Source organism: Pseudophryne corroboree, chromosome 4 (assembly GCF_028390025.1).
Source record: "Pseudophryne corroboree isolate aPseCor3 chromosome 4, aPseCor3.hap2, whole genome shotgun sequence".
NCBI lineage: Eukaryota > Metazoa > Chordata > Amphibia > Anura > Myobatrachidae > Pseudophryne > Pseudophryne corroboree.
In genome coordinates this window covers 937,636,209-937,661,790 of record NC_086447.1, presented here as the reverse complement: position 1 = coordinate 937,661,790, position 25,582 = coordinate 937,636,209, and the positions used below count along the sequence as shown (strand labels likewise).

Here is a 25,582-nt window from a genome sequence, read left to right as displayed (position 1 = left end):
GTACTGTAATAGGAGTGATGCGTTATTATATACCAGACATCGTCGCTGTACTGTAATAGGAGTGATGCGTTATTATATACCAGACATCGCCGCACTGTAATAGGAGTGGTGCGTTATTATATACCAGACATCGTCGCTGTACTGTAATAGGAGTGATGCGTTATTATATACCAGACATCGTCGCTGTACTGTAATAGGAGTGATGCGTTATTATATACCAGACATCGTCGCTGTACTGTAATAGGAGTGATGCGTTATTATATACCAGACATCGCCGCACTGTAATAGGAGTGGTGCGTTATTATATACCAGACATCGTCGCTGTACTGTAATAGGAGTGATGCGTTATTATATACCAGACATCGCCGCACTGTAATAGGAGTGATGCGTTATTATATACCAGACATCGTCGCTGTACTGTAATAGGAGTGATGCGTTATTATATACCAGACATCGTCGCTGTACTGTAATAGGAGTGATGCGTTATTATATACCAGACATCGTCGCTGTACTGTAATAGGAGTGATGCGTTATTATATACCAGACATCGCCGCACTGTAATAGGAGTGGTGCGTTATTATATACCAGACATCGTCGCTGTACTGTAATAGGAGTGATGTGTTATTATATACCAGGTGTCGCTGTACTGTAATAGGAGTGATGCGTTATTATATACCAGACGTCGCCGTACTCCAATAGGAGTGATGCGTTATTATATACCAGACATCGCTGCACTGTAATAGGAGTGATGCGTTATTATATACCAGACATCGTCGCTGTACTGTAATAGGAGTGATGTGTTATTATATACCAGGTGTCGCTGTACTGTAATAGGAGTGATGCGTTATTATATACCAGACATCGTCGCTGTACTGTAATAGGAGTGATGCGTTATTATATACCAGGTGTCGCTGTACTGTAATAGGAGTGATGCGTTATTATATACCAGTCATTGTCGCTGTACTGTAATAGGAGTGATGCGTTATTATATACCAGACATCGCCGCACTGTAATAGGAGTGATGCGTTATTATATACCAGACATCGTTGCTGTACTGTAATAGGAGTGATGCGTTATTATATACCAGACATCGCCGCACTGTAATAGGAGTGGTGCGTTATTATATACCAGACATCGTCGCTGTACTGTAATAGGAGTGATGCGTTATTATATACCAGACATCGTCGCTGTACTGTAATAGGAGTGATGCGTTATTATATACCAGACATCGTCGCTGTACTGTAATAGGAGTGATGCGTTATTATATACCAGACATCGCCGCACTGTAATAGGAGTGGTGCGTTATTATATACCAGACATCGTCGCTGTACTGTAATAGGAGTGATGCGTTATTATATACCAGACATCGTCGCTGTACTGTAATAGGAGTGATGCGTTATTATATACCAGACATCGCCGCACTGTAATAGGAGTGGTGCGTTATTATATACCAGACATCGTCGCTGTACTGTAATAGGAGTGATGCGTTATTATATACCAGACATCGCCGCACTGTAATAAAAGTGGTGCGTTATTATATACCAGACATCGTCGCTGTACTGTAATAGGAGTGATGCGTTATTATATACCAGACATCGTCGCTGTACTGTAATAGGAGTGATGCGTTATTATATACCAGACATCGTCGCTGTACTGTAATAGGAGTGATGCGTTATTATATACCAGACATCGTCGCTGTACTGTAATAGGAGTGATGCGTTATTATATACCAGACATCGTCGCTGTACTGTAATAGGAGTGATGCGTTATTATATACCAGACATCGCTGTACTGTAATAGGAGTGATGTGTTATTATATACCAGGTGTCGCAGTACTGTAATAGGAGTGATGCGTTATTATATACCAGGCGTCGCCGTACTGTAATAGGAGTGATGCGTTATTATATACCAGACATCGCTGCACTGTAATAGGAGTGATGCGTTATTATATACCAGACATCGTCGCTGTACTGTAATAGGAGTGATGTGTTATTATATACCAGGTGTCGCTGTACTGTAATAGGAGTGATGCGTTATTATATACCAGACATCGTCGCTGTACTGTAATAGGAGTGATGCGTTATTATATACCAGGTGTCGCTGTACTGTAATAGGAGTGATGCGTTATTATATACCAGGTGTCGCTGTACTGTAATAGGAGTGATGCGTTATTATATACCAGTCATTGTCGCTGTACTGTAATAGGAGTGATGCGTTATTATATACCAGACATCGCCGCACTGTAATAGGAGTGATGCGTTATTATATACCAGACATCGTCGCTGTACTGTAATAGGAGTGATGCGTTATTATATACCAGACATCGCCGCACTGTAATAGGAGTGGTGCGTTATTATATACCAGACATCGTCGCTGTACTGTAATAGGAGTGATGCGTTATTATATACCAGACATCGTCGCTGTACTGTAATAGGAGTGGTGCGTTATTATATACCAGACATCGTCGCTGTACTGTAATAGGAGTGGTGCGTTATTATATACCAGACATCGTCGCTGTACTGTAATAGGAGTGATGCGTTATTATATACCAGACATCGCCGCACTGTAATAGGAGTGGTGCGTTATTATATACCAGACATCGTCGCTGTACTGTAATGTTTCCATGCAGTTCTTACTTCCCTGTAGCATGAATGTCTTTTCCATTATACAGGAGAGGAATCGGAGCCTCCGCTGAAGGTGAATGATAATGTTATTTGGTCCTCCAGGTCAGTCAGGGTTTACACACGGTGGATTTGTGTTCAGATTCCTACACAGCTCAATTAAGTTAATGTGACTCACTGATCTTTCCCTCTCACCTCAGATCTCAAGCATGAAATTAAATTAGCATTATTAATAAATGGAGGAAGAATCCGGTTATCTGTAGGGAACAGCGGATATCTGCATACAGCGGCATTGCAGCCTAGTAGGGGATGAAGCGTCATCGCGTCTAGTCTTAGAGATTATCCTGTATTCATTTTATTTTTGTTGTATAAAGTAATTTATCTGCGGGCTGCCCCATATAAGAAAGCTTTGAGTGGAAGGAGTGTAGACATGGCGGCCAGGTGATATAAAGGAGGGCCGGTTACTGTGCGGTGCGTCTTGTATTGTAAGGTAGAAAATTATTATGGTGACTATTCTTACAGTGCCCCATTGTCGCACCAGAGTGCCGGCACCGCCTGCCAACATCTGCGCGAAGAGACTGGCTGCGCCAAATCTTAATGTGAGATCAGGTATATAATGACTTTTATTGTGCAATGCAAGTGGCTGCAGTAACACCCCCCCCCAAATTTCCCTACGCATCCTCTGCTGTCCAGACACACTCCTATATCGGCACAGGAATTGGTCAATGCTCTCTCTTGCTCTTAGATATACCCCCAGTGCATCTGCTGGCTGTGCTGATAGGCCCTTGTTCTCATTGGCGGCTGTCCCTCAGAGCTGGGCGGAGGTCACGGCTGTTTGTGCGACAGTTTACTGGTGGTAGCTGGGATAAATGTTGTAGCAGGCGGTATCCTCTGCTCCTGGCTCCCTCTCTGTGCTGCATACTGCTGGCTCTCTACACATCTGGGAAGACTTTATTCTGCTGCTATGGTACAGTAATGGGCAACTGGAGACCCCTCAGGGGCTACCTGGAACCCCCACATTACCATTATGGCCTCCATTCATCACAGATATATTGGGACTAATTCCGGCAGTCGCATTGGGGAATCTGTAATATTAAACATGTGTAATAATCCTGATTCCCCAATCCCGATCAGTAAATCTGGAATTCCTAACGTATTTAGTTTCCTGTACTGATCGTGGGTCATCGTTGGCCTGCTGATGAATCAGGGAAATTGAGATGTTTAGGGGCCTTTAGTCTCCGCAATACATTGTAACAATACATTTACTCGAAGAATGAAATGCTACCTGTAGTGATATATGAGCGGGTATATTACGTAAGTGTTAGGCTTGTTACACACCTTAACAATTTGCCGGCCGGCCACCTTAAATCCAAAGATTTGGTAAGTACAAAACAATTGTCAATACACACCAATCCGCCAGCCTGGCCACGGGAACCGGTAGTGACCTTGTCAGCGGTACTTGTGGCCAGCATATAGGTCAGTTGATGGATCTCCTGTGTATATATGTGTATGTATGTGTATATATATATATATATATATATATATATATGTGTATGTATGTATGTGTATATATATATATATATTTCTCTAACGTCCTAGTGGATGCTGGGGACTCCGTCAGGACCATGGGGAATAGCGGCTCCGCAGGAGACAGGGCACAAAAGCAAGCTTTTAGGATCACATGGTGTGTACTGGCTCCTCCCCCTATGACCCTCCTCCAAGCCTCAGTTAGGTTTTTGTGCCCGGCCGAGAAGGGTGCAATCTAGGTGGCTCTCTTAAAGAGTTACTTAGAAAAAGTTTTTAGGTTCTTTATTTTCAGTGAGTCCTGCTGGCAACAGGCTCACTGCATCGAGGGACTTAGGGGAGAGATTTTCAACTCACCTGCGTGCAGGATGGATTGGATTCTTAGGCTACTGGACATAGCTCCAGAGGGAGTCGGAACACAGGGCTCGCCCTGGGGTTCGTCCCGGAGCCGCGCCGCCGACCCCCCTTGCAGACGCTGAAGATGAAGAGGTCCGGAACCAGGCGGCAGAAGACTCTGTCTTCATCAGGTAGCGCACAGCACTGCAGCTGTGCGCCATTGTTGTCAGCACACTTCACACAGCGGTCACTGAGGGTGCAGGGCGCTGGGGGGGGGCGCCCTGGGCAGCAATGTATAATACCTGTATGGCGAAAAATACATCACATATAGCCCTTGAGGCTATATGGATGTATTTAACCCCTGCCAGATATCTAAAACTCCGGAGAAGAAGCCCGCCGAAAAGGGGGCGGGGCCTATTCTCAGCACACAGCGCCATTTTTCCCTCACAGAAAGGCTGGTGGGAAGGCTCCCATGCTCTCCCCTGCACTGCACTACAGAAACAGGGTTAAAACAGAGAGGGGGGGCACTGATTTGGCGATATGTATATATATTAAAATGCTATAAGGGAGGAACACTTATATAAAGGTTGTCCCTGGATAATTATAGCGTTTTGGTGTGTGCTGGCAAACTCTCCCTCTGTCTCCCCAAAGGGCTAGTGGGTCCTGTCCTCTATCAGAGCATTCCCTATGTGTGTGCTGTATGTCGGTACGTGTGTGTCGACATGTATGAGGAAAATATTGGTGAGGAGGCGGAGCAAAATTGCCTGTAATGGTGATGTCACTCTCTAGGGAGTCGACACCGGAATGGATGGCTTATTTATGGAAATTACGTGACAATGTCAACACGCTGCAAGCCGGTTGACGACATGAGAGGGCCGGCGAACAAATTAGTATCTGTCCAGGCGTCTCAAACACCGTCAGGGGCTGTAAAATGCCCATTTACCTCAGTCGGTCGACACAGACCCAGACACGGACACTGATTTCAGTGTCGACGGTGAAGAAACAAACGTATTTTCTTTTAGGGCCACACGTTAAGGGCAATGAAGGAGGTGTTACATATTTCTGATACTCCAAGTACCACAAAAAAGGGTATTATGTGTGAGGTGAAAAAACTACCTGTAGTTTTTCCTGAATCAGATAAATTAAATGAAGTGTGTGATGATGCGTGGGTTTCCCCCGATAGAAAATTATTGGCGGTATACCCTTTCCCGCCAGAAGTTAAGGCGCGGTGGGAAACACCCCTCAGGGTGGATAAGGCGCTCACACGCTTATCAGAACAAGTAGCGGTACCATCTACGGATAGGGCCGTACTTAAGGAGCCAGCTGATAGGAGGCTGAAAAATATCCTAAAAAGTATACACACACATGCTGGTGTTATACTGCGACCAGCGATCGCCTCAGCCTGGATGTGCAGAGCTGAGGTGGCTTGGTCGGATTCCCTGACTAAAAATATTGATACCTTTGACAGGGACAGTATTTTATTGACTATAGAGCATTTAAAGGATGCATTTCTATATATGCGAGATGCGCAGAGGGATATTTGCACTCTGGCATCAAGAGTAAATGCGATGTCCATATCTGCAAGAAGATGTTTATGGACACGACAGTGGTCAGGTGATGCAGATTCCAAACGGCACAAAGATGTATTGCCGTATAAAGGGGAGGAGTTATTTGGGGTCGGTCCATGGGACCTGGTGGCCAGGGCAACTGCTGGAAAATCCACCGTTTTTTACCCTAAGTCACATCTCTGCAGAAAAAGACACCGTCTTTTCAGCCTCAGTCCTTTCGTCCCTATAAGAGTCATATCTGCCCAGGGATAGAGGAAAGGGAAGAAGACTGCAGCAGGCAGCCCATTCCCAGGAACAGAAGCCCTCCACCGCTTCTACCAAGTTCTCAGCATGACGCTGGGACCGTACAGGACCCCTGGATCCTACAAGTAGTATCCAAGGGGTACAGATTGGAATGTCGAGAGGTTTCCCCCCTCGCAGGTTCCTGTAGTCTGCTGTACCAATGTCTCCCTCCGACAGGGAGGCAGTATTGAAAACAATTCACAAGCTGTATTCCCAGCAGGTGATAATAAATTTACCCCTCCGACAACAAGGAAAGGGGTATTACTCCACACTATATGGTGGTACTGAAGGCTAGGTGAGACCTATTCTAAATCTGAAAAATTTGAACACTTACAAGGGTTCAAATCCAGATGGAGTCACTCAGAGCAGTGATAGCAAAGAACAAGGGGACTATATGGTGTCCCGGGACATCAGGGATGCTTACCTCCATGTCCCAAAATTTGCCTTTTCTCACCAAGGGTACCTTAGGTTCGTGGTACAGAACTGTCACTATCAGTTTCAAGACGATGCCGTTGGATTGTCCAAGGCACCCCGGGTCCTTACCAAGGTAATGACCGAAAGGAGGATTCGTCTTCAAAGAAAATGGACGACCTCCTGATAAGAACAAGGTCCAGAGAACAGTTGGAGGTCGGAGTAGCACTATCTCAAGTAGTTCTACGACAGCACGGGTGGATTCTAAATATTCCAAAACCGCAGTTGTTCCGACGACACGTCTGCTGGTCCTAGGGATGATTCTGGACACAGTCCAGGAAAAGGTGTTTCTCCCAGAGGAGAAAGCCAGGGAGTTATCCGAGCTAATCGGGATCCTCCTAAAACCAGGAAAAGTGTCAGTGCATCATTGCACAAGAGTCCTGGTAAAAATGGTGGCTTATTACGAAGCGCTTCCATTCGGCAGATTTCACGCAAGAACTCTTCAGTGGGATCTGCTGGACAAATGGTCCGGATCGCATCTTCAGATGCATCAGCGGATAACCCTATATCCAAGGACAAGGGTGTCTCTCCTATGGTGATTACAGAGTGCTCATCTTCTAGAGGGCCGCAGATTCGGCATTCAGGATTGGATGCTCGTGACCACGGAGGCCAGCCTGAGAGGCTGGGGAGCAGTCACACAAGGAGTGTGATCAAGTCTGGAGAATTCTCTCCACATAAATATACTGGAGCTAAGAGCAAATTTATAATGCTCTAAGCTTAGCAAGACCTCTGCTTCAAGGTCAGCCGGTATTGATCCAGTGGGATAACATCACGGCAGTCGCCCACGTAAACAGAAAGGGCGGCACAAGAAGCAGGAGGGCAGTGGCAAAACTGCAAGGATTTTTCGCTAGGCGGAAAATCATGTGATAGCACTGTCAGCAGTGTTCATTCCGGGAGTGGACGACTGGGAAGCAGACTTCCTCAGCAGGCACGACCTCCACCCGGGAGAGTGGGAACTTCATCGGGAAGTTTTCCGCATGATTGTGAACCGTTGGGAAAGACCAAAGGTGGACATGATGGCGTCCCGCCCGAACAAAAAAATGGGACAGGTATTGCGCCAGGTCACGAGACCTTCAGGCGATAGCTGTGGACGTCCTGGTAACACCGTGGGTGTAACAGTCGGTGTATGTGTTCCCTTCTCTGCTTCTCATAACCAAGGTATTGAGAATTATAAGACATAGAGGAGTAAGAACTATACTCGTGGCTCCGGATTGGCCAAGAGGGACTTGGTAACCGGAACTTCAAGAGATGCTCACAGAGGACTAATGGCCTTGGGAGCTAAGAAGGGATTTGCTTTCAGCAAGTACTATGTCTGTTCCAAGAGGAACCGTGGCATCGGCCTTTAAGAAAGGACCTGCTCCAGCAGGGACCTTGTCTGTTCCAAGACTTACCGCGACTGCGTTTGACGGCATGGCGGTTTGAACGCCGGATCCTAAGGGAAAAGGCATTCCGGAAGAGGTCATACCTACCCTGGTCAAAGCCAGGAAGGAGGTGACCGCACAACGTTATCACCACATGTGGTAAAAATATGTTGCGTGGGTGAGGCCAGGAGGGCCCCACGAAAAAAATTTCAACTAGGTCGATTTCTGCACTTCCTGCAAACAGGAGTGTCTATGAGCCTCAAATTGGGGTCCTTTAAGGTTAAAGTTTCGGCCCTATAGATTTTCTTCCAGAAAGAATTGGCTTCAGTTCCTGAAGTCCAGACGTTTGTCAAGGGAGTATTGCATATACAGCCCTTGTGTGCCTCCAGTGGCACCGTGGGATCTCAACGTAGTGTTGGGATTCCTCAAATCATATTGGTTTGAACCACTCAAATCTGTGGATTTGAAATATCTCACATGGAAAGTGACCATGCTGTTGGCCCTGGCCTCGGCCAGGCGATTGTCAAAATTGGCGGCTTTGTCTTACAAAAGCCCATATTTGATTTTCCATTCGGACAGGGCAGAACTGCGGACTCGTCCCCAGTTTCTTCCTAAGGTGGTGTCAGCGTTTCACCTGAAACAACCTATTGTGGTGCCTGCGGCTACTAGGGACTTGGAGGACTCCAAGTTGCTAGACGTTGTCAGGGCCCTGAAAATATATATATATATATATATATATATATATATATATCAAAAAACAAATTTAAAGGACCCTTATTTATGCGCTAGTTATTTTATAGCTCACCACTGAGAAATGCCCACTGTCAGCTAGGGCATTAAGTTAAAGGTACAGAAGAAAAAGGTTTCTCTTGGGAGCTAGATCACATCAGAGTTCACTTTGAAATACATTTATTTTAAAAGTTAACATTGAATGTTATAACAATACATAAGAATCCAATAAAACATGTAATTGACTTTATACCATAGATAGAGAATACAAACTAATTGTCTATTGACATAAGTGATAGTTATTTCTACCAATGTGTTCAGAAGTACGTTCAACTTCACAATTGCGCGAATACCCAACGCGTTTCGTCCACACGGGACTTCATCAGGGGTCGTGAGCGGTGTAGTCAAGAGTTTGTGAATCTCTGAGTCCCAACCAGCTTTTTGCCGTGGGTATGAAGGATTTTATAGTATTCGTATTTACCATATATAATTCGTCAATATATAAAATAATGCAATTGCTGTGACAGTAACCTTTGGGATGTGTTAAGAACAGTTCTTAATTTGAATAAGAATGAGTCTATATACGCATTTCCCTTAGTGCTATCTCAGGAATCCTATTCACAGCTAGCTTATTATATATGGTAAATACGAATACTATAAAATCCTTCATACCCACGGCAAAAAGCTGGTTGGGACTCAGAGATTCACAAACTCTTGACTACACCGCTCACGACCCCTGATGAAGTCCCGTGTGGACGAAACGCGTTGGGTATTCGCGCAATTGTGAAGTTGAACGTACTTCTGAACACATTGGTAGAAATAACTATCACTTATGTCAATAGACAATTAGTTTGTATTCTCCATCTATGGTATAAAGTCAATTACATGTTTTATTGGATTCTTATGTATTGTTATAACATTCAATGTTAACTTTTAAAATAAATGTATTTCAAAGTGAACTCTGATGTGATCTAGCTCCCAAGAGAAACCTTTTTCTTCTATATATATATATATATATATATAATTCCAGGACGGCTGGAGTCAGAAAGTCTGACTTGCTGTTTATATTGTAGGCACCCAAAAAGCTGGGTGCTCCTGCTTCTAAGCAGACTATTGCTCGTTGGATTTGTAGTACAATTCAGCTTGCACATTCTGTGGCAGGCCTGCCACAGCCAAAATCTGTAAATGCCCATTCCACAAGGAAGGTGGGCTCATCTTGGGCGGCTGCCCGAGGGGTCTCGGCTTTACAACTTTGCCGAGCAGCTACTTGGTCAGGGGCAAAACACGTTTGCTAAATTCTACAAATTTGATACCCTGGCTGAGGAGGACCTGGAGTTCTCTCATTCGGTGCTGCAGAGTCATCCGCACTCTCCCGCCCGTTTGGGAGCTTTGGTATAATCCCCATGGTCCTGACGGAGTCCCCAGCATCCACTAGGACGTTAGATAAAATAAGATTTTACTTACCGATAAATCTATTTCTCATAGTCCGTAGTGGATGCTGGGCGCCCATCCCAAGTGCGGATTGTCTGCATTACTTGTACATAGTTATTGTTACAAAAAAATCGGGTTATTATTGTTGTGAGCCATCTTTTTTAGAGGCTACTTCATTGTTATCATACTGTTAACTGGGTTCAAATCACAAGTTGTACGGTGTGATTGGTGTGGCTGGTATGAGTCTTACCCGGGATTCAAGATCCTTCCTTATTGTGTACGCTCGTCCGGGCACAGTACCTAACTGAGGCTTGGAGGAGGGTCATAGGGGGAGGAGCCAGTACACACCATGTGATCCTAAAAGCTTGCTTTTGTGCCCTGTCTCCTGCGGAGCCGCTATTCCCCATGGTCCTGACGGAGTCCCCAGCATCCACTACGGACTATGAGAAATAGATTTATCGGTAAGTAAAATCTTATATATATATATATATATATATATATATATATATATATATATATATATATATATATATATATATATGTATATAATATGTGCGTGTCTGTGAACGACATCGTATACAGGAGGCGATAGACAAGCCGATATGTTGCTGGCTTTACGATCGATCTATCGGCAGCTTTAGGATGCAAATGACAGTATAGTAAGAAGAAGCTGGGGGCCGCAGTTGAAGGTTTGGGGGGGCTGCATGCACCTCTTGGTTCTCCTGTTGCCCAGTACTGACCTAGCATATAATTACCATTTATATACCATTCTTGTTGTAGAAGTGTTGCTCTGTAATCTGTCCTCTGTGTGCTTACATGTCACAGTGTAATACAGAGGTGGCCTTCTGTTCAGTTTGTGTTCAGGAAGCTGTTAGAGTTCCTCCATGGTGGAAAGGGTTTTCCTGAGCTCACCAGTCTGTAAGTCCAGAGTTTCATTATTGCACGTGTCAGGTTTATATGGCCCTCACGTGGCTTTTTATTACACTGTTATTGACAATTCATATCAGATGTATTACTAGCAGCTGGTTCCATAGCTCGGGCGTATATGCGTAGCTCTGGTGACGCGATGGGCCTGGCTCAGTGCTGGACGCTAAGCTGTAGTCGCTGCGGCCGATGACTTGTCTGGGTCCTAGCATTCATGACACGTACCACCTATCTAACGTTGTTGCAGACAGAGTGCACCCCTTCATAGCAGTGCTATTCCCTGACAGCCGTGGCTCTGTCCGCAGGATAATGCTTCTGGTCACACCGCGGACATTGCTCAGGAATGGTTTGAGGAACGTGAGAAAGAGATGAAGGTGGAAACCTGGCCTCTGAATTCCCCAGATCTCAGTTTGACCGAGTGTCAGTGGGATGTGCTGGAATAACAAGTCCAAGCCATGGCGGCCGCACCTCTCACCTTTATAGGACTTACAGGATCTGCTATGAACGTTTTGGTGCCAGATACCACAGGAGACCCTCAGGGGTCGTGTGGAGTCCATGACTCTCTGGTCAGAGCTGTTTTTGGCGGCACGAGGGGGACCTACACAATATTGGCCAGGCGGTTTTAATGTGATTATGTATTGGTTTAGGCTGCGGGGGTGGGAGGGTTAGGCTGCTGCCACGGAGGTTAGGTTTAGGCTACAGGGAGAGCAGGTTAGGATTAGGTGCCACCACAGAGGGTTAGGGTTAGGCTGCTGGGAGGGAGGGTTAGGGGGCTATGTGGGAAAGGTAAGTGTACCTTTCCTTGTCGGGATTCTGACCGCCGGCATCCCGATGCTGGTATTCCATACCGTACATACATTTATTTATGTGTGTGTGTATAAAATATATATATATATATATATATATATATATATATATATATATATATATTTATTTTTTCTCATACTTCCTAGAGGATGCTGGGGTCCACTTCATGACCATGGGGTATAGATGGTTCCGCAGGAGCCATGGGCACTCTTAAGACTTTTCAATGGGTGTGAACTGGCTCCTCCCTCTATGCCTCTCCTCCAGACCTCAGTTTTAGAAATGTGCCCAGGCAGACTGGATGCACTCCAGGGGAGCTCTACTGAGTTTCTCTGAAAAGACTTTTATGTTAGGTTTTTTATTTTCAGGGAGATCTGCTGGCAACAGTCTCCCTGCTTCGAGGGACTGAGGGGGCAGAAGTAGGAACCAACTTCCTGAAGAGTTTCATGGCTCTGCTTCTGGCTGACAGGACACCATTAGCTCCTGAAGGGTACTGAACGCTAGCCGTGCCTAGATGCTCACTCCCACAGCACGCCGTCACCCCCCTCACAGAGCCAGAGTGTATGAAGACAGATCTTCAATCAAGCAAAGTGACGGCTGAGGTACCGCGCGGCTAGCGCAGCACGCCATTGCTGCCCACACATACACAGGCACTGCAGGGCGCCCTGGGCAGCAAATAACCTCGTATACTGGATAAAAGGGGGCATAAGATGCCATGGCACAGCCCTACCCAGCCAGTATAAATATTATATGAAAAATCTCTGAGGAGAAACGCACCATTGCGGGGGCGGAGCTTCCTCCTCAGGCAGCCAGCACACTGTTCAGCGCCATTTTCTCTCATTCACAGACTGCAGAGAAGAAGCTGGTCCTCCTCCACTTCTAAACAAGTGTCAGTGTGAACAAAGGGGGGGCCTGGGTGCTAATACATATTGTGCACAACATATTAGCGCTTAAAGGTTTCTGTGTACGGAGCACGCGACACAGGGATTTTGTGTCTGTGTACAAAGTACGCTGCACGGGGATTTTTTCTTTGGCGCTGGGTTGTGAACTGGCTGCTCCTAAACTGTGTCCCTCTGACAAATTTCACTGTGGGTCTGTCCCCTATAAATCCCAGTGTGTCTGTGTGTGTGTTGTACACGTGTGTAAGACATGTCTGAGGCAGGGAGTTCCTCCCCGGAGGAAGGCATTTTAGGGACACAGAGTTGTAATGTGGTGGCGCTGCCGGCACACCAAGAGCCTGCATGGGTGAAAGAAATACGTGATAGTATGTATCATATCAATAGGAGATTAGATAAGTCTGAATCTCATGCAGAATGCTGGAGAAAATCTGTGGAGGATGTGATTTTTCAGGGCTCTGTTCTTCCATCCGCAGGCGACCCTTCTGGGTCACATAAGAGACCATTTTGCGAATATTGTGAATACTAATACCGACACTGATTCTTATGTCGACAATAGTGACTCCAGAGAAATAGATCATAAATTGGAAAAAAATATACAATATATGATTGTGGCTATAAGGGAAGTTCTGGAAGTCACGGAAGCCACCCCTGTACCTCAGGAGAAGGCTTATTTCTATAAAGACACTTTCCCTCCTTCCCACAAGTTTAATACACTCTTTGAAGGGATGTGGGTGAATCCCAAAAAGAAATTTCGTATTCCCAAGAGAATTCAGATAGCTTATCCTTTCCCGGTGGAGGACAGGAAAAAATGGCAGTCACCCCCTGTGTTAGACAGTGCACTGTCCAGGTTGACAAAGAAGGTAATTCACCATGCACCTGGCACGGCTTCACTAAAGGAGCCAGCAGACCGCAAAATGGAGACTACATTAAAATCCATTTATGCAATGGTACGCTGCTCAGGCCCACAATTGCTTGCGCGTGGGTGAGTCGCGCTATTGAAAAATGGTCAGATAACGTGTCATCAGAAATTGACACGTATGATAAAGATGAGATACTCCTTAAGTTAGGGAATATCAAAGACGCTGCCGCATACATGCTAGAAGCAATGAAAGATATTTGATTCTTGAGTTCACAAGCCGCTACCGTGGCAGTATCGGCTTGGCGGGCGTTGTGGATTCGCCAGTGGAACACGGATGCAGATTCCAAAAATATGGAGGCTCTCCCATATAAAGGTAAGGCCTTATTTGGCGATGGACTGTATGCGTTAGTCTCGGCGGCTACCGCAGGTAAGTCGACATTTTTGCCCTCTGCGACTGCACCGGCAAAAAAGAAATATCACCCGCACATGCAGTCCTTTCGGCCCAATAAATACAAAAAAGCGAGAGGTTCCCCCTTCTTTGCAGGTAGGGGAAAGGGAAAGAAGTCCACAGCGGATTCAGGTTCCCAGGAACAGAAGTCTACCCCTACTTCTGCCAAATCTTCAGCATGACGCTGGGGCTCCTTTGCGGGAGGCCGCTCGGGTGGGGGCACGTCTCAAACTGTTCAGCCAAGGTTAAATTCTGTCTGGCCTGGATCCCTGGGTGTTGCAGATAGTGTCCTATGGATACAAGCTGGAGTTTCAAGACGTTCCCTCATGCCGACCTTGCCAGCTTCTCTTCCAGAAAGGGAAGCAGTAGCAGCGGCAATCCAAAAATTATGTCAGGATCAAGTCATAGTCCTGGTACCTTTGTCACAACAAGGGGAGGGGATTTATTCAAGCCTTTTTGTAGTTCCGAAGCCGGACAGCTCGGTCAGACCGATCCTAAACCTAAAAAATCTGAATCTCTACTTGAAACGATTCAAGTTCAAAATGGAATCACTGAGGGCAGTGATTTCCAGTCTGGAGGAGGGGGACTACATGGTGTCTGTAGACATAAAAGATGCTTACCTGCATGTTCCCATTTACCCTCCTCACCAGGCTTATCTGAGATTCGCTGTTCAGGATTGCCATTACCAGTTGCAGACGTTGCCTTTCGGACTCTCCACGTCACCGAGGGTATTCACCAAGGTGATGGCGGAGATGATGGTTCTCCTGGAGTCATTATAATTCCTTATCTAGACGATCTCCTGATAAAGGCGAGATCCAGGGAGCAGTTGTTACAAAAATCACTCTCTCCCTGTCAATACTCCAATAACACGGTTGGATCATAAATTATCCAAAGTCACAGTTGGAACCGACGACAAGATTGTCTTTTCTCTGGATGATTCTGGTCACAGAAGTTCAGAGAGTATTTCTTCCGGTGGAAAAGGCTCTGGAAATCCACAAAATGGTAAAACAGATATTGAAACCATCGAGTGTGTCGATCCATCAGTGCATTCGGTTGTTGGGGAAGATGGTGGCTTCCTACGACGCCATACAGTTTGGCATGTTCCATGCCAGAGTATTCCAGTGGGACCTGTTGGACAAGTGGTCGGGATCCCACCTACACATGCACCGGAAGATAATCCTGTCGTCAAAAACCAGGATTTCGCTACTGTGGTGGCTACACAGTTCTCACCTATTAGAGGGACGCAGGTTCGGGATTCAGGACTGGGTCCTGGTAACCACGGATGCAAGTCTCCGATGCTGGGGAGCTGTCACTCAGGGGGAAAGCTTCCAAGGAAAATGGTCAAGTCAGGAAGCCTGCCTTCACGTAAACGTGCTGGAATTGAGAGCCATTTACATCGGCCTTCAACAAGCGGTACATCTTCTTCAAGATCATCCCGTGCAGATCCAGTCAGAATAAACAGGCAGGGCGGAACGAAAAGCAGAGCGACAATGTCAGAGGTGACGAAGATCCTCCTCTGGGCAGAAAGACATGTAAAGGCTCTGTCGGCAATTTTCATTCCGGGAGTAGACAGCTGGGAAGCAGACTTCTTCAGCAGACACGATCTTCATCCAGGAGAATGGGGCCTCCACCAATAAGTCTTCGCAGAGGTGACAAGTCTTTGGGGAGTTCCTCAAGTAGACATGATGGCATCTCGTCTCAACAAGAAGCTTCAGAAATATTGTTCCAGGTCGAGAGACCCTCAAGCAATAGCAGTGTGGATGCGCTAGTGACCCAGTGGGTATTCCGGTCAGTGTATGTTTTCACTCCACTTTCGCTGATCCCAAAAGTTCTCAGGATCATAAGAAGAACAAGGGTTCGAGCAATCTTCCTTGCCCCAGACTGGCCAAGGAGGGCTTGGTACCCAGATCTTCAGGAGTTGCTCATAGAAGATCCTCAGCCTATTCCTCTTCGTGAGGACCTGCTGCAGCAGGGGCCGTGCATGTATCAAGACTTACCACGGCTATGTTTGACGGCATGGCTGTTGAGCGCCGGATCCTAGCCCAAAAGGGTATTCCCAAGGAAGTCATCCCCACCCTTATTCAGGCCAGGAAAGGAGTAACGTCGAAACATTACCACCGTATTTGGAGAAAATGTGTCTTGGTGTGAATCCAAGAAGGCTCCTACGGAAGAGTTTCAGTTGGGACATTTTCTGCAGGCTGGTGTGGAGGTGGGACTCCGATTGAGGTCAGTCAAGGTCCAGATTTCGGCCTTGTCAGTGTTCTTCCAAAAACAATTGGCCTCTCTTCCAGAGGTTCAGACCTTCGTGAAAGGGGTTCTGCACATTCAGCCTCCATTTGTGCCTCCAGTGCCACCGTGGGACCTTAACGTGGTGTTGCAGTTCCTTCAATCGGGTTGGTTTGAGCCTCTACAAGAAATGGAGTTGAAGTTTCTCACTTGGAAAGTGGTGATGCTTTTGGCGTTGGCATCCGCACGGCGGGTGTCTGAATTAGGGGCCTTGTCTCACAAGAGCCCTTACCTGATCTTCCATGAAGATAGGGCAGAGTTGAGACCTCTGGTGGTTTCATCTTTCCACATAAACCAACCTATTGTGGTGCCAGTGGGTACTGACACGTTCACTGAGTCAAAGTCTTTAGATGTGGTTAGAGCTTTGAAGATTTATGTCGCTAGAACAGCTCGGATACGGAAAACAGAGTCTTTGTTTGTCCTGTATGCTCCCAACAAGATTGGGTGTCCTGCTTCCAAGCAGACTATTGCGCGTTGGATCAGAGGTACGATTCAGCACGCTCAAACTATGGCTGGATTGCCGTTACAGACGTCGGTGAAGGCCCATTCCACTAGGAAGGTGGGTTCATCCTGGGCGGCTGCCCGGGGGGTCTCGGCATTACAACTTTGCCGAGCGGCTACTTGGTCGGGGTCAAACACATATTGCAAAATTCTACAAGTTTGACACCTTGGCTGATGAAGACCTCAAGTTTGGTTAATCGGTGCTGCAGGGTCATCCACACTCTCCCGCCCATACTTGAGCTTTGGTATAAACCCCATGGTCATGAAGTAGACCCCAGCATCCTATAGGATGTATTAGAAAACAGGATTTTGATACCTACCGGTAAATCCTTTTCTCCTAGTCCGTAGAGGATGCTGGGCACCCGTCCCAGTGCGTACTTTACCTTCAGTTTTGTTATTACAGTTACGCAAGTTGTGTTATATTAGTTTCAGCATGTTTGCTGTAATTGGTTCATGCCTGTTGGCGTGTGTTATGTTGAATGCCATGTTGTGCGGCATGGTTGAGGTGTGAACTGGTATGAATCTCACCGTTAGTATAAAAGTAAATCCTTTCCTTGGAATGTCCGTCTCCCTGGGCACAGTTCCTATAACGGAGGTGTGGAGGAGGGGCATAGAGGGAGGAGTCAGTTCACACCCATTGAAAAGTCTTAAGAGTGCCCATGGCTCCTGCGGAACCGTCTATACCCCATGGTCATCAAGTGGACCCCAGCATCCCCCCAAGTGAGCAGTAATGGTAAATCACGGTGAGAAAAATGGGGGATGGGGGTATGAGCGGCCAGTGGTGTCACCCAACAAATACTGAGATTCTAGCTAAAAAAGATCAAGTACCCAGTATATAAAAGTATATATACAATATATTTATGACAGCATAAAATTGATAGTTTTTTTTAAATTTTTTTAAACTTTTCTATTTCTAAGATCTATAAGAATGCAATGCAATCAAGACTTGAGACAAGTAGGCGGTATATCTTACCTTAATCGGAGCCCAGTAAGGGAAGTCCAGCGCGTTCCATCTCTAAGACCGTGGCATGAATGACAGCATGGCGTACAGATAGCAGCAGAGGCGGTAGGAGGCTGACCGGCGTGTATGAAGGGCTGAGTGTGAGGGCACACTTGTCACTTGGAGGCTAATGTAATAGGACGTGGGAGTGTGTTCCACAGCCCAGGAACAGAATGGGCTAAGGGCGATCTTAGATGTACTAAGCAGTGAGCCAGTGGAGAAGTTGCCCATGGCAACCAATCAGCATTGAAGTAACATTTATAATTTGCATACTATAAGATTATACAGAGCCGCTGATTGGTTGCCATGGGCAACTTCTCCACTGGCTCACTTCTCCACTCTTATCACTGCTTAGTAAATCTTCCCCTAAATCTCGATGGTGGGAGTGTGAGGGGGTAATCAGTGGGGTAGAATATGCTGATATTATCCATGTTTAATGATTGTGTATTTAGTAAATAAAAACAGTATGAAGTGTGATAGTAGCTTGCGGCGCATGATCACTGCGTTGGTTCGTCAATGCCAGACTGGGTATCGCCTTCCTAGGCCCTTCAGCCTGAGCGGCGTCCTGGCATCTGTGCCCGGTGTGCCAGCAGAGGCAGCTGGTTGTCCATGCACGTGTAGCAGGAGAATACGGTGCAGGAGATGTAAGCGTGGTGTTGGTAATGTGGCGCTCGGTGGCTGTGGCTCTTAGCATAGTCACACTTATAAAGCCGTCACCATGAATTCAGGTGGATGTGTCTTGTATGAGGAGTCGCCCATTTCCTCTGAGGCATGGATAGTGTTCCTCCAGGATGTCAGTGTCCTTATATACAATAGAGATTGGGGATCTGTGGCCTCTCCCCATTGAAGGATTTATATAAAAGCACTTACATTGGGTGTGCCGCCGGTCACAGCCTAGCCTGAGCGCTCTGTAACCCAGGGTTTGGTCCTTGCATGTAGGATATCTTCTCCTGTAATGTTTCCCAAGCCTTTTACCCAGTGTATCACTACGCGAGTCTGTAATCTAGATGGATGGGCACCATGTGGTACAGATGGGTCCACGGTTATCTTGGCTAGTTTGCTGCACCTAGGCACAACATGGTTTGAACAATACAGCAGGGGATTAAATAATTTCAGCAGGGAATTAAGTCCGACTGCCCAGTCTCAGATAATCCTATTAAAGGTCAAGATAAACATGGACCCATCTGTATGACACAGATCTGCCCCGATCTCTGCATTTAATAGTTATTGTAGCCAAGAGAAGTAAATACATATGCCCATCTGATAGGGAGACTTGGAATGATAAAGCAGTGTATGTAGTAAGTGACTGGAGACCACAGGCAGATGTGTTCTCATATGGACAATATGTGGCCATCAGTGTGACTTTGCTGGGTATTCTGTCAGTAGAGTGACACAGTGAGGGGGTGACGCAGAGTTGGCTGCCATTATCCGTTTCCGCACTTGATACATACTGTAGCGTATGAGCAGTACATGCAGAATTGTTTAATGTCACAGTTCTGAAAATGACCGTAGAATGTCTCCACCTCCCTACCTGTCATTCCAGCCCTGGTTATTCCGTATTGGATCTTAAACTGAATCGCCGCACGCGAGCCACGTACAATGCAGCTGGTGACATAGTTGAGTGGTTTATTACTTGCCCCTTTGGTACATGCCTTACGTAGGTGCTGCTGCATATGATGGGAGTGTTGTGGGCAGACGTGGCAGTGATGGTGGCTGCGTTCAGACGCTTCCACAGATGCCGCAGTTAGACAGACGCACTGCGCCTGCCATAGTGCTGGTGAAAGTGTTAATGGTGCACAGATGGCGAGGTTGCAGCGTGCAGAGACCCAGAAAGTGGGCATCTCGGTGCTTACACGTCCCGCCGTGCACTTTACACCAGGGTGAGGCTGAAACTATTATTGCTTCCCCCTTAAGACGCAAGAGCAGACACCGCAGCGTCCACCACTAAACCCCTGATAACTCCCTGCATGTAGACCAGGCCTGATAGGACGCCCCTCACACCATCCAATCACTGCTCTTGATAAACAAGGTGATAAATACTGGGAAGTCCATCCCAGACATTGCTGCATCTCTCACACAGTGGCAATACTGGGCGAGGAGTTATGCCAGAGGTTCCCAAACGCAGTTCTCAAGCCACCCCAGCAGTCCAGGGTTTAAGTATATCCATGGCTCAGCACAGGTACTAATCAAGTACATCCAAGCTCTGGCGCAATCCTGTCGGTTCCAGCTACGCAGCATTGCTCGCATCAGGCCATGTCTCTCCCAGAGTGCATCTACACTCATCATCCACTCACTGGTCATCTCACGCCTCGACTACTGCAATGTTCTCCTCACTGGCCTCGCCTGCTCCCACCTCGCTTCCCTCCAATCTGTCCTCAACTCCGCAGCTACGCTCCTCATCCTCTCACCGGTCATCTCACGCCTCGACTACTGCAATGTTCTCCTCACTGACCTCACCTGCTCCTACCTCGCTCCCCTCCAATCTGTCCTGAGCTCCAGCTAGGCTCATCTTCCTCTCCCGCCGCACCACATCTACCACTCCCCTTCCCCAATACCTGCGCTGCCTCCAACTCCCCTACAGAATCCTCTTCACACTCCTCACCCTCACATACAGGGCCATCTCTAATTCCACTGCTCCCTACATCTCCAACCTCCTCTCCCTTCATACTCCCTCCCGCCCGCCCCTACACTAGACCAATGACCGTCGCCTCTCCTCTGCCCTGGTCACTGCTTCCCATGCTCGAGTTCAAGACTATGCCCGTGCTGCACCCCTTCAGTGGAACGCGCTCCCCCGCTCCATTAGACTCTCCCTGACCTTGCAAAGCTTCAAACGGGCACTAAAAACCCACATATTTATCAAAGCGTACCCTCCCGATACATAACCCAGTCCTGAGGCCGCGCCTCCATCCCCTGCCTCATGCCGTGAACATCTCAGCTTTACTTGCATCCTGCCATCAGGCTACCTCCCGCCTGCTTCATGTCATCTGTCTGTCGCCCCTCCCCTTTAGATTGTTAGCTCTTCAGAGCAGGGCCTTCTTTCCTCTTGTTATCTAAGCCCTCTTCTTAACACATATCACTCGCAGCTCTCTCCTACTCAGCGACCATCTTTATCCATGTCTTCTCCTGCTGGTAAAGGCTCCTCTCTATCTATGGCCGCCAGCCCCTAGTAGTACAATAATCACTCCCTCAATACTTACATCCTATCTGTATTATGTATGAGAATGTGTGGTGCTCTGTGTTACCTGTACTCTATTTCTGTTTTCTCTTACGTCCTAGAGGATGCTGGGGACTCCGTAAGGACCATGGGGTATAGACGGGCTCCGCAGGAGACATGGGCACTATAAAGAACTTTTAGTATGGGTGTGCACTGGCTCCTCCCTCTATGCCCCTCCTCCAGACCTCAGTTAGATCCTGTGCACAGAGGAGACTGGATGCACTACAGGGGAGCTCTGAGTTTCTCTGAAAAGACTTATGTTAGGTTTTTTATTTTCTCTAACGTCCTAAGCGGATGCTGGGGACTCCGTCAGGACCATGGGGTTTAGCGGCTCCGCAGGAGACAGGGCACAATAATAAAAGCTTTAGGATCAGGTGGTGTGCACTGGCTCCTCCCCCTATGACCCTCCTCCAAGCCTCAGTTAGATCTTTGTGCCCGGCCGAGAAGGGTGCAATCTAGGTGGCTCTCCTGAGCTGCTTAGAATAAAAGTTTAAGTTAGGTTTCTCTATCGTCCTAAGTGGATGCTGGGGTTCCTGAAAGGACCATGGGGAATAGCGGCTCCGCAGGAGACAGGGCACAAAAGTAAAGCTTTTACAGGTCAGGTGGTGTGTACTGGCTCCTCCCCCCATGACCCTCCTCCAGACTCCAGTTAGATTTTTGTGCCCGGCCGAGAAGGGTGCAATTCTAGGTGGCTCTCATAAAGAGCTGCTTAGAGAGTTTAGCTTAGGTTTTTTATTTTACAGTGATTCCTGCTGGCAACAGGATCACTGCAACGAGGGACAGAGGGGAGAAGAAGTGAACTCACCTGCGTGCAGGATGGATTGGCTTCTTGGCTACTGGACATGAAGCTCCAGAGGGACGATCACAGGTACAGCCTGGATGGTCACCGGAGCCACGCCGCCGGCCCCCTCACAGATGCTGAAGCAAGAAGAGGTCCAGAATCGGCGGCAGAAGACTCCTCAGTCTTCTAAAGGTAGCGCACAGCACTGCAGCTGTGCGCCATTTTCCTCTCAGCACACTTCACACGGCAGTCACTGAGGGTGCAGGGCGCTGGGGGGGGGCGCCCTGGGAGGCAAATGAAAACCTTTAAAAAGGCTAAAAATACCTCACATATAGCCCCAGAGGCTATATGGAGATATTTACCCCTGCCTAAATGTACTAAATAGCGGGAGACGAGCCCGCCGAAAAAGGGGCGGGGCCTATCTCCTCAGCACACGGCGCCATTTTCTGTCACAGCTCCGCTGGTCAGGAAGGCTCCCAGGTCTCTCCCCTGCACTGCACTACAGAAACAGGGTATAACAGAGAGGGGGGGCAATATAAATGGCAATATATTTATATAAAAGCAGCTATAAGGGAGCACTTAATCATAAGGCTATCCCTGTCATATATAGCGCTTTTTGGTGTGTGCTGGCAGACTCTCCCTCTGTCTCCCCAAAGGGCTAGTGGGTCCTGTCTTCGTATAGAGCATTCCCTGTGTGTCTGCTGTGTGTCGGTACGTGTGTGTCGACATGTATGAGGACGTTATTGGTGTGGAGGCGGAGCAATTGCCAAATATGAGGATGTCACCTCCTAGGGGGTCGACACCAGAATGGATGCCTTTATTTGTGGAATTACGGGATAGCGTCAACTCGCTTAAGCAGTCGTTTGCCGACATGAGGCGGCCGGACACTCAATTAGTGCCTGTCCAGGCGCCTCAAACACCGTCAGGGGCTGTAAAACGCCCCTTGCCTCAGTCGGTCGACACAGACCCAGACACAGGCACTGATTCCGGTGGTGAAGGTGACGAATCAACCGTATTTTCCAGTAGGGCCACACGTTATATGATTTTGGCAATAAAGGAGATGTTACATTTAGCTGATACTACAGGTACCACTAAACAGGGTATTATGTGGGGTGTGAAAAAACTACCAGTAGTTTTTCCCGAATCAGAAGAATTAAATGACGTGTGTGATGAAGCGTGGGGTGCCCCCGATAAAAAACTGCTAATTTCCAAGAAGTTATTGGCTTTATACCCTTTCCCGCCAGAGGTTAGGGAGCGCTGGGAAACACCTCCTAGGGTGGACAAAGCGCTAACACGCTTATCAAAACAAGTGGCGTTACCCTCTCCTGAGACGGCCGCACTTAAAGATCCATCAGATAGGAGGATGGAAAATATCCAAAAAGGTATATACACACATGCAGGTGTTATACTACGACCAGCTATTGCGACTGCCTGGATGTGCAGTGCTGGGGTAGTTTGGTCAGAGTCCCTGATCGAAAATATTGATACCCTGGACAGGGACAATATTTTACTGTCGTTAGAACAAATAAAGGATGCATTTCTTTATATGCGTGATGCACAGAGAGATATCTGCACACTTGCATCACGGGTAAGTGCTATGTCCATTTCGGCCAGAAGAGCTTTATGGACACGACAGTGGACAGGCGATGCGTAGAGGAGTTATTTGGGGTCGGTCTATCGGATTTGGTGGCCACGGCTACGGCCGGGAAATCCACTTTTCTACCTCAAGTCACTCCCCAACAGAAAAAGGCACCGACCTTTCAACCGCAGCCCTTTCGTTCCTTTAAAAATAAGAGAGCAAAGGGCTATTCATATCTGCCACGAGGCAGAGGACGAGGGAAGAGACAGCAACAGGCAGCTCCTTCCCAGGAACAGAAGCCCTCCCCGGCTTCTACAAAAGCCTCAGCATGACGCTGGGGCTTCGCAAGCGGACTCGGGGGCGGTAGGCGGTCGTCTCAAGAATTACAGCGCGCAGTGGGCTCACTCGCAGGTAAATCCCTGGATCCTGCAGATAATATCTCAGGGGTACAGGTTGAAATTAGAGACAGAGCCACCTCGCCGTTTCCTGAAGTCTGCTTTACCAACGTCCCCCTCAGAAAGGGAGACGGTTTTGGAAGCCATTCACAAGCTGTATTCTCAGCAGGTGATAGTCAAGGTACCTCTTCTACAACAAGGGAAGGGGTATTATTCCACTCTTTTTGTGGTACCGAAGCCGGATGGCTCGGTAAGGCCTATTCTAAATCTGAAGTCCTTGAACCTGTACATAAAGAAGTTCAAGTTCAAGATGGAGTCACTCAGAGCAGTGATAGCGAACCTGGAAGAAGGGGACTTTATGGTATCCTTGGACATCAAGGATGCGTATCTCCACGTTCCAATTACCCCTCACACCAGGGGTACCTCAGGTTCGTTGTACAAAACTGTCACTATCAGTTTCAGACGCTGCCGTTTGGTTTGTCCACGGCACCTCGGGTCTTTACAAAGGTAATGGCCGAGATAATATTTCTTCTTCGAAGAAAAGGTGTATTAATTATCCCATACTTGGACGATCTCCTAATAAGGGCAAGGTCCAGAGAACAGCTAGAGATGGGTTTAGCACTATCTCAAGAGGTGCTAAAGCAGCACGGATGGATTCTGAATATTCCAAAATCCCAATTAATGCCGACAACTCGTCTGCTGTTCCTGGGGATGATTCTGGACACAGTTCAGAAAAAGGTTTTTCTTCCCGAAGAAAAAGCCAAGGAGTTATCTGACCTGGTCAGGAACCTCCTAAAACCAGGATAGGTGTCTGTACATCAATGCACAAGAGTCCTGGGAAAAAATGGTAGCTTCTTACGAAGCAATCCCTTTCGGCAGATTCCATGCAAAGGGATCTGTTGGACAAATGGTCAGGGTCGCATCTTCAGATGCACCTGCGGATAACCCTGTCGCCGAGGACAAGGGTATCCCTTCTGTGGTGGTTGCAGGAGGCTCATCTATTGGAGGGCCGCAGATTCGGCATGCAGGATTGGATCCTGGTGACCACGGATGCCAGCCTGAGAGGCTGGGGAGCAGTCACACAGGGAAGAAATTTCCAGGGAGTGTGGTCGAGCCTGAAAAAGTCTCTTCACATAAGCATTCTGGAACTAAGAGCAATCTACAATGCTCTAAGCCAGGCGGAACCTCTGCTTCAAGGAAGACCGGTGTTGATCCAGTCGGACAACATCACGGCAGTCGCCCATGTAAACAGACAGGGCGGCACAAGAAGCAGGAGGGCAATGGCAGAAGCTGCCAGGATCCTTCGCTGGGCGGAGAATCACGTGATAGCACTGTCAGCAGTATTCATCCCGGGCGTGGACAACTGGGAAGCAGACTTCCTCAGCAGACACGACCTTCACCCGGGAGAGTGGGGACTTCATCCAGAAGTTTTCCACATGCTATTAAACCGTTGGGTAAAACCAATGGTGGACATGATGGCGTCTCGCCTCAACAAAACACTGGACAGGTATTGCGCCAGGTCAAGAGATCCGCAGGCAATAGCTGTGGACGCGCTGGTAACACCTTGGG

General features: G+C 47.5%; 1 protein-coding gene across 4 annotated transcripts in view; it reads left to right on the top strand.

Moving 5' to 3' along the window:
* GPATCH2 (G-patch domain containing 2) overlaps positions 1–25,582 on the top strand; it is a 291,695-nt gene that overhangs the window by 10,511 nt on the left and 255,602 nt on the right. Inside the window, exon 1 of one of the 4 annotated variants that reach the window (XM_063919114.1) lies at positions 3,504–3,588. The exons of the other annotated variants lie outside the window; for them this stretch is intronic. The gene's annotated coding sequence lies outside the window, so the exon portion shown is untranslated. Of the gene's footprint in view, positions 1–3,503; positions 3,589–25,582 lie in introns of those variants that run through there. 4 annotated transcript variants of the gene reach the window in all.